This window comes from Crocodylus porosus, unplaced genomic scaffold (assembly GCF_001723895.1).
Source record: "Crocodylus porosus isolate Cpor-Errol unplaced genomic scaffold, CroPor_comp1, whole genome shotgun sequence".
Lineage (NCBI taxonomy): Eukaryota > Metazoa > Chordata > Crocodylia > Crocodylidae > Crocodylus > Crocodylus porosus.
Window position 1 is genome coordinate 160,738,864 of NW_017728906.1, and position 10,624 is coordinate 160,749,487.

Sequence of the window (10,624 nt, forward strand, 5' to 3'; positions counted from 1 at the left end):
TCTGGATGCAAGCCAGCGTTTTTGTTGCTTTACTAGCCACAGCATTGCATTGCAGGCTCATGTTCATCTTGTGGTCAATGATGACCCCCATTTACTCAATGCTTCCCTTGATTTTTCTAGTCCATTCTTTTGTTGGCACTTTTGCAGGCTTTCTGTGCCTTCCTTTCCTACTGCATGTGCTGGATTCCTGTTGCACCCTACCGTATCTCATTCTCTCATATCCCGGTACTGTTCCCTTACATATTTTCTGCCTGTATCATTGCTTCCCACAGTCCCTGCACAGCTATCTAACATTTTCCCTAGCTCCTTGCCAATCCTCACAGCCCTAACCTGTTTTTCTCATATATCACTCCATACACTGCAGCTGGCCTCTTTACATACCACCTCCCTCCTCCCTCTACCTCCCACCTCTGCAGCCTGCCACTAAGCAGGAAGGATCTCAACCACTTCTACCCACTAGAGCCTGTTACTCTCCAGAGCCCAACACTCCTATGTTCAGAATTTTCAAATTGTAAGAAAGTTGTTTTCACTTACTTTCCCCACCCCGTGAGGCACACCAAAAGACAGTATATCCATGTCTCTTCAACTTACATTTCACCAATGTTTGAGAAGAGAAAACGATGTCCTAAACTCTAAGAGCCATAATCTACCTCAACTGTTGGGCACCTGCAAGTGCTTACTTGCATAGAGCTTTCTAGGCTCAACAGCTATGTGCACTGATGCTGCCGCTGCAGCCAGAACATGTAGATTCCAAAATGCTCTAACTTTCTAGGCTGCCAATTACCATGCATTTCAACTTTCTCAAGGACATTGTAGCATCTTCTTTTCAGGCATGTAGGTGGGCTTTCTGCTAACCTGCTGGTCGTACAGCAGACAATATGTGGAGGGTCCTACAACTGAGGGGAAAGCCAAAGAAATACTACCACTACCAGGTACCCTCCCTTCACCTCCAACCATTCCAATGGACTTGCATCACACAGGTGTCTCACATTGTCTACCTTAATCCCCAGTAGTTCTATGTACCTTTTCCTACCTTCTCCCAACCTCCTGCTATCTACACTAATCCTCTAGTTAGCTAACTGCTGTTGGTACCACTGACAGCCCCATGCCACCATTGAACCCAGTTAATGAGTTTTATTTCCTAGCTCTTTTATTTCTTAATTTACCTGGGTACCCCAGTACACCTTCAGCTGCATTGTCCCACACTCGCTATCAGAATGATTGAGCATATGAGGAGCCCCACTATGATCTAAGTCTGTAGTATGTGCAGAGAGGATTGAATATTAAATTCCACCCTTATCAGCTCCCACAGCTGTGGGAGGAGGGAATCGGCATCTTTCTCTCATTTAGGAAAAAACAGACATGGAGCCACACAATTTGGCAGCTATGAGCTGTCTCTTCTCTTGCTCACATTCTCTATCTGCCTAAAGTGCTGTAAATTTGGGATGGCAAAGGTATTGTTAGCCTCTTCTCATCCTGTTATTGTTCATGTCCATATGGAAGATATGTTGGTGTAAAACCAATATAAGTAAGATGGGAATTATTTTCTCTCCTTCCTATATTATCCAAGACTATACAGTGAGCATTATTTCAGTTATGTGACTGGTGCCAGAGAAAAACAGTTAGTCTACTCTTGCCATCACTCAGTGTCACAGGCTTATTACAGTGATTCTTTCTCATGATTGTCATAACTGTGACATGTTGCTTTAATAATCTTTGGAAAGGAAACACATGCAGACAACTACTATGCTGTGATTGTTTTGCAGTGCTGCACCTGCAGTTTTTTTTAAAAAAAGCAAATGTTAGGCAGTAGTGAAAAAGCAGGTCTTATTCATTGCTTACTCCAAATTCAAATGGACAACATTAAAATAAACGAACTGCCTATGTACACACATTCACACTGTTTACCAAATGAAGACCTAACTGACATTATTGTCTCATGTCAACAAAGCTAGAGAAAATAACATCAATTTGGCTGAGAACATTGATTCTTAGCAGGTTTGGTTCTCCAGAATTAGACAGAGATTGTTTGGCATAGTAAAATCATTTTGCAACTATTAAATATTTCAATATTTTGTTCTGAGAAATAGCACATCTGAACTGGACCAATGGGGTTTTTATAATGAAATATTTTTAAACTCTTCTGTCAGTTCTTTTTGCTGTGTGCATAACATGGAAAACGTATTATATATAAACAGATGTAAGAAAAAAAGTGGAATGGCATCAACTCCTCATAAATATACAACTTTCTGAGATTCTTTCTTTCTTACACAGTAGATTACCCAAACTGTAACTTAAGCTGTAGGTTTCTATTCTATGAAAAAAATATTCAAAGTACAGTAGGGACATCCCCTTAATTTCCCTATCTAGAATTCAAGATCAAAATCAGCCATTGCTTGCTTTGTTTGATAAGACACAGAGCATCCTGTTTCCACTGAAGGCATAATTTCATTGGAAGGAGAAAGCTCTTATCACACTGCAGAACTGAGCATGAAGGACCTAATCCCAAGCCCATTCAACACAGTGAGAACACTTCAGTTTATTACAATGGGTTTTAGATCAGACCTCCAGTGGATTTCACAGAGTAATAGAGTTTGAGACCCAAAGCCAATTGTATCATATAATCTTACCTTAGAAGTTCTTAATTTTCACCCATTTACTCTTGTGTTTAGTGTTTGGTAAAAGCTTATCATGCAGAAACTCATAAAGTCTTAACATGAAGGGAGGAAAAATCTGCTGCTTCCTTTGGTAGTTTCTTCTAGTGGCTAATCATCCCCATGGTTAAAAATCTATGCCTTGATTCTAAATTTAATTTGTCTCTCATAAATTCTAGCTTTTGGCTCTTGTTACCCCTTTCTCCACTAATTTAAATTAAAGATCCCTTCATTACCTGGTACTTCTCACTTATTCACTAATCAAGTCTCTTCTCGGTCTTCCTTTTGATAAACTAAACAGATTGAGCTCATCAAGTCTGTCACTGTAAGCCATTTTCAACATCCTTTGAATAACTTTTTATGGTGCTTCTTTGCACCCTTTCCAGTTTTTTAATATCCTTTTCACAGTGTTGAGGCAAAAACTGCAGGGGACACTATTCCAGTAGCACCTCACCAGTGCCATTTATAGCAGTAAAAAAATCACCTTTCTTCAACTCGGTGGGTGCATCTACATGAGACACTTTACTGTACATTAGACTAATTTAATTTACTGTGCATTAGACTAGTTTAATGTGTTTTAACAAGTATCAGAGTCTACACATGCAAAGCAATTACTGTGCAGTAGAGTAGTTGAATGTATCATTTTGTAGTACCTATAGGTTCAGGTACTAGACATTAGACATTAGAGCATTAAATTAATGTGCCAAAGCTCATGTGCAGACACTGACTGGGAGCAAATAACTCCCAGTCTGCCTAGGCAACAGGGGGGGCCACAGAGCATGGGAAGAGCTGAATCATCCTGGCAGGTTGCTTCCTCTCAGCCATGTGGATATTGGGATGGGTCCTAATCCCCACATGGCTCAGAGAACTGTCCTGGCTCGGCAGGACTTTGCCTCCCAGCTATATGTAGATCGGGACCCATCTTGATCTCCACGTGGCTGGGATAGCTGTCCCAGCTTGGCAGGATATTGCCTCCCAGCAACAGGAAGATCAGGATCTCCACGTGGCTGGGATATAGCATTCCACAAAGCCAGGACAGCTCCTTTCCCCTCCCCTGCAGAGATTGGGACCAGCCCCAAGAAGCCCTGCCAGCCTCGGGCTTGCACCTGAGGGAATCTGAAACTCCCACTGGCTACCACAGGGGAGCAGAAGAAGGCAGGAGTATCCCTAAACTGAATAGTTCCTGTTGGTACAAATTTGCTCCCAAGGGCCACATAGGCAGGGTCCAAGTTTAATGTGCCTATACCTTCTGTGCAGAAAATTCAGGTGCATTAATTGCATCCAGTAATCCCCTATTTATATATTCAAAGATCATATTAGCAGCTTATGGTAAGTTGCTTATCTAATATCGCCTTTATATCCTGCTGTCTGGGATAGTCCCCCAGTTCGCAGGTATGGTTCTAAGATGCCAAGCTTTGCATCTGGATGTATTAAAACACATTCTGTTTGAATGGGATCAGCATACCAAGTGATCCAGATTGTACTGTATGACTGCCACTTTCCCATCAGTATTTATTAGTAATCTTCATGTCAGTTTACAGTTTTTATGTATGTGAAGGCTGTTATTTCCCTTTGGTCTTCTTTTGCCTAAACTAAACAGATCCAATTCCCCATACCTCTTCTTAGAGGTCATATTTTCTAAACCTCTGGTCATTCTTAGTGTTCTTCTTCTCTTAAAACATGACACTTGAAATTAGATAGAGTTACAGGCCTTACCAGCTCAGATGTATATGACATTCCTCTTAAAAATCTCTGAAGAAATTTGCCTTCTTTTGAAATGGTGTCATAGCGTTGATTCATCTTGTTTGTTCTCAGATTTTTTTTATTTTTTGCTATATGGCTGCTTATCCATTATTCTTCATTTTAAATGTATGCACTTGGTTTCTCTTTCCTAAGCCTTTCCTTTGCAGACATCTTTATTGAATTTCATCTCTCTAAATCTTTATTTTTATATAGGTATACATTCTCATCCTGGATTAAGGTTCTGATTCTGCTCTCATTTAAATGGTATAGAATCAGGAGTGACTCTGCTGAACTCAACTAAATTAAACCACTGTGAAAATGTTCTTACAAGAAGAAAGGTGTGATGTGCAGCTTTTCTGTTGATATAAGGGACTCTATAGGCAAAATAAAATTTACATTGAGTAGGAAAATTGGTAATAAGATAAATTTTTCTGCTAGACTACTGGTCCTGTTCCAGTCCATGTTGGTAACAAGAAAAATTATTAGTATCTAATGTTAATTGGTTATGGGAAACTAGCAGTTTTTAAATCACGTCCCAGCAGACACATGATCGCATCACACGTGCTGCAGTAACTTTTAGTAAATGGCTACCTTGCTGGTAGTTTCAGCAGAAAGGCCAAAGAATTTATTCTTCAGTGCCTAGAAGGGGTTACCCTGGACAGAATTAAGGAATATTAGCAAGCTAGTATGAGAAGGCTGACCAAACATTGGTGGGGCAGCTATGTAGATATGGAGCATATTTGTCCTCCATGCTATGAATTTAATATCTTTCTAAGTGCTAGAAACCATTTCTTTAAAATCTTCAAAAAAGGTTTTTAAGAGCTATGTAAAAAACACTCATTTTGAAGGTTTTATATACAAAAGAGAAGGCTAAATAACAAAATTATGTATTACTAGGACAGTTCACTTTCCATGTAATGTGTTAATGGTTTCCTAGTAACAAAGTTATTACTAGGTACGTAAATGGGGTAGAATTCAGCCTACTGTAATCAGCAACTATTCAGATTCTGAGAATTCAAAACTATAATACCCATTTCATTTATCTCTGTTCCTGATTACTAGAAAAACACCACAATTTGGTAGCTACTTTTATTATGTTACGTTCCTAAACATTAAATGATGTGTATTCAAATGTTTTAAACAATAAAGAGCATTACAGCTACAGCTCAATATGTTGATATGTCCCCTCATATGGAAATAGAATTTAATCTCTTATTCTCCCTTCTCCAGAAAACTGCTAAAGATTTTGGTTGGGTGTTTGTTTGGTTCACGTTGTCTCAAATGACAAGTATTATTGAAATGAATTGGACAAGGCTTTATATTAATTACACTGGGAGCTAGGATCAGCAAGAAAAAGAGCCCAATTCCAATCTTGCATGTATCAGTTTAAGACCATTGACTTTGACTATGTTACATTATATGCCAGTCAAAATTCTTCCCTCATTTGATTCTGTAGAACCACATCCATCTTAACAGCTTTGTACCTTTTTATACCTTTTACCTTTACGAAGTTAGGGTAGGAGGAGGAACGATTTCTAGCTGTAGACTTTTAAAATGTCTAAATTGCATGTATTGTGATTAATTGCTTATCTTAAAACCAGTCTTTAAGGGCCCCCACAGACAAGAGAGGAAACACAATAAATAAAATAGATAAAGTATTTAATAACATATATATTATTCTGAATATGTTTTTGTTACTGCAAAATATTTGAATGACTTTTCATTATTTTTTATTTCTATAACAAGTGGCATATTGTAATGATTTTACTGTAACACTTCCCCAATTTAATATAACACTCTCAATGCCTAGTCTTTGTACTCCACTTCACATTCAGATACCCATATTGTGCACACCTTTAATATCACAGTTGGATTATAGGACACTCCCAGGCTGAAAAGTCACTGTATTGTTCTATACTACCCAATATTTGTGTGCTTATTTGTTCTGTTGATATTTACACAATTCTATGGACTGTTCTTTTATATTTCTCAAATATCTAAGAAAGAAATAGGTAATCTGTTATATGGAAGTAGTGTAAATTATCAAGACTGGCACTCTACCGCAGTGTAGTCATCTGGAAAAAGTAGACAATCGCAGTAGTTGATACAGACACACCAACAGATGAGGGTATCTGAGATGACAAAAGGCTTTTTCACAACAGGTTTTGCTGTCATGCTTTGTCTAGACTCAAAGTAAACAGCACAACATTAAAATTATACAGTATTTTTGTTATATCCAAGCAAGGCATGTGCAAATACTAGATGCCATATAAGGAAATACTGGAAAAGTAAATGCAAATGCTTCATATTTTGCTGTTTGAATGTGCATGAATGACACACACTATAGCATTATAATAAAATTTATGCAAATTCAGAAGAAAAGAAAGGAAAATGTATACTTTCTCATGCAGCAAATTTTAAGTGAACTGTAAAATTAAAATGAAAAATAATGATTTTTAGGGCAGTTCAGTTCAGAGTAGTTAATGAAACCTAAAGGTTTTGCTCTCTGCATATTTTTAAATAATATTTCTCAGATAAAAGTATTCATAACAAATTACTCTATTATACAGTTTTCTTTTGACTTAAGATGAGTTAGTACAGTACAGGATGTCGAACTGTTGTGAGTGTTTATACTCTTAAGGACTTATTTTTCTGTATAAAGTGTTCTTTATTAATTTTTCAGTAACACAACAAAGTTCTTTCCTGCTGTAATGGTCTAGTGAAGGTCTATATTAATCCATATGAGGCACAATTTATTCCTTATGGGGGCACAGGTGTACATATGTGTCTCAGAGTGCTTTAATGAGCCTGAGAAAATCACATTTATTATTTTCATGTGTAGATGCATCCATGGAACAGGAAGGTGTGGGCAGGGCTGGCCAACAATTTTTTGGGACCCCCTGCAAGGCATAGCTTTGGGGCCCCCTGATGCAAAGAAGGCATTGGTGGTGAGGGTGTGGTGGCAAGCGCAGAGGTGGATTAAGGTGTACTGGGGCCGTGGGCAAGCACAAAATTGGAGGCCCTCTCCCCCATGGGAACTGGGCTTCATCAGAGGGGAGGGGCCCTTTCCCCTCCTAGTGCTGGCAGGGGAGGCTGAGTGGACCCTGCTGGGCTGGGGAACATATGCCCACCTCTGATCTGTGCTTCCTGCCCCTGTTATCGACAAATGTACACTCATGACAGACAAGTTTCTTTGGGTAAATCTGATATCTTTTTATTGACCAACTAAATAGTTGGAAACCATTTTTCTAGCAAGCTTTTGGGTTTAAAAACCCTGGGTCAGGCTGAGGAAGCATCGGCAGTTGCTGTGTGCTCTTCCTGGCACACAGTAGCAGATAGTAAAGAAGCCAGAGCCTGGTTTGCATGCAAGCCAGTCAGTGAAAATGTAAATTGAGAATCAGTGCGTGAGATTCAGTGGGTTTTGTGGGATCAATCCTTAAACAGCTTGTTACCGAAAGAGCTAGTTTTGTCCAAGACACTACAGCTCCAGCCTCCATCCCTTCCTTGCCTCACCTCAGGAAAGAGCCACTGCCTGCCCGGAGTGAGGCTCTGCCAGCTCTGGGAACTGCTCTGTGTGCTCCACTGGCTCCAGGGACGTGCTCCACTCGCCAGCCCTGATGTCATGTGCCTCCTCACTCCCTGAAGTGATGCAGGGGAGCAGAGCAGTTGCCCAGAGCTGGTGGAGCCCGCACCAGCCCCCAGGCCCTACTGCCTTCCCCGGGTGAGAAGTGAAGAGCTTACCTTCGGTAAGTGTCCCATGCCACATTGAAAGGGGGAGGCGGGACCAACGTTGTGCGCTCACAGACCACTACTTCTTAGAGGGAACATTGCCCCTTGGCTGTGGGGCCCCTGGCAGCCACAGGTTTCACAGGCATGGACGGGATGGCCCTGGGTGTAAGAGGGACACTGCATCCTGGGAGGACTGTAACTTGGGTTGTTCCACTATGGGGAGTGGCTATACATTAATGGAACATGAGCTGGGTAACATGGACGAGATAGGAACCTGCCCTGGAGTGGTATAACTTTAAGCTGCCTAAAGTGTACTTAAAACTATTTTCAGGTGTCTGTGTGGACAGTTGTGGCAGTGAGATGACCCACAGGCTCCCAAAGGGGAGAGGATAGTCCCTGCAGGACCCAAACCCCACACAAAGCCCCTTCGTGGGGGAAACTTTTGCTGGCTGTTTAATCAGCTGCTTCCCGGGCAGGGAACAGGTGAGCCAATCGCGGTGGCCATTTCAGGTGCCACTGGAAGATTTAAAAGCCCCACAGGAACCCAGGAGGGGGGAGAGGCGAGAAGGGAGTGTGCTGGTGTAAATCACACCAGACATGCTGAGGCTTCTGCAAAGGAGAGGAGCAACGCAGCCAGTGCAATGCCGGCAAGCAGAATCAGGAAGGTGTTTGAGCCTCTTGTAGGAGACTGGGGGAAAGGAGGTAACTCCACACCCCTCTCCAGCCCAGGGGTCTATTTCTTTTGAAAAGAAAAAAAGAGAGAGAGAGGAGGCAGAGAGGCAAAACGCCCTACTCGGAGGCACTGAGAATAGGCGTCAGTTGATGTGGCTTGCCAGTCTCTAGAAAAGGGGGAGCCATATAAATACCAACAAAGCCCACTTGCATGTGGGGTTCTGCTCGAAGCAAGCTGTGGTTGAGCCAGTACAACTGAATTACCATCTTGCTGATGCCCACCCGGTTGGCAAGTGGACGGGGTGTAGGGGAGGCAGAGCTCCGAGGAACATCGCACCTGAACTGTGAATACTGCCATTCCCTGCTGTGGAGCCCCCCGCTCCCCCCCCGGAAGAAGATCTCCACTGAATCCCCTCTCTTTACATAATAACATCAAGTTGTGGCAGAAGAGTTGAGGGGAGGGGTTCCACATCCAGCGGGTAGTACATCACTTAGGGAACCCCACTCAAGGCACATTTTATCACAATAATCCATGGTTTAAGAGCTCCAGGAGCCACCTAAAATTAATGTTTATCAAAGCTCTATGGTTGCATCACTTTCACAATCTAAATAGGTTTGAAGAAAAATATTCCTTTCCCCTTTAAAAGATGTAGGTATAGGGTCAGCTCACACTGAAATTTTGTCACATGAAGAGCTCTTACTCAAGGTTTGATTCTCTTAACCCCACTGACTATCAAATTCTTCATACTAAGGGGCACATCTACACGTGTACTTTAATGCACAGTAGACTACTGAACATACTTAACGTAAAAAATCCTGACATTATGTTAATGTGCAGTAATAGGCTACTGCACATTAAGAATCACTTAAAAACCATGCAAATGTGCTACTGAGCATAAGGGAAGCCTGATGTGTATTAATTTACTACCTCACATGGGAGGTACTAAATTTAATGCACATTAGAAAAGGCGCATTAATGCATGTGTAGCTGCACCCAGTGGGTGTGTCTACATGTGCATCTGATCCAGGAGAAGTTTTTCTCAAAAGTAAACTACTCATAAGTAAATGTCCCCAGGCAGGCATCTACACATGGAAGGACGTGGGAGAAGATTTGCTGCTTTTGGCAGCTGTCTGTTCCTGCCCTCACTGACCCTGCACTGCCTCCTGCAGCAGCCAGGGTGAGCAATTCTAGCCCAGGGGCTGGCAGGGAGCATGGGGCCAGGAGACAGCTGTTTCCTGACAGGGGTTGGGCCATTGCTCCCTGCCCTGGGGGGCTGCCTGCTGCCAGGGTGGGCTCTGCCACTGGAGCCTGGGTGGGGACAATGTCCCCCTGCCCCAGCAGCAGGGAGCTCCTGGCCCTGGCTCCACAATAAGGGGCAAGGGACTTGGAAAGAGCTGTAGGGGAGAGGCAGGTCCCAGCCCTCTTCCACTGGTGAGGCAGCTAGCAGCAAGCTGGCACTGGGAATCCCTACCCAGCTGCGGTTCACTGCCCCATCCCTGCAGCTCTTTCTAAGCCCTGTCCCTTGATTGCCTGATCAGGATGCGGGGTTGGGACCTTTCTCTGGACAGGACAGTTCCCAGCCCCAACTCCATGATTGCAGGATGGGGCCTGGAGAACCTGTTCCCTGCTCAGCTCTGTGATCTGGAGCTGGGTGGGGAAACGGCTGGAGAGCTTGTTTTCTGCCCAGGTCTGTGCCTGTTCCCTTCCCCACCCCCCCAGATCACAGACCTGGGCAGGGAATAGGCTTCCCCACCCATTTCATAGATTTCATAGACATTAGGGCTGGAAGGGACCTCGGGAGATCATCGAGTCCAGCCCCCTGCCC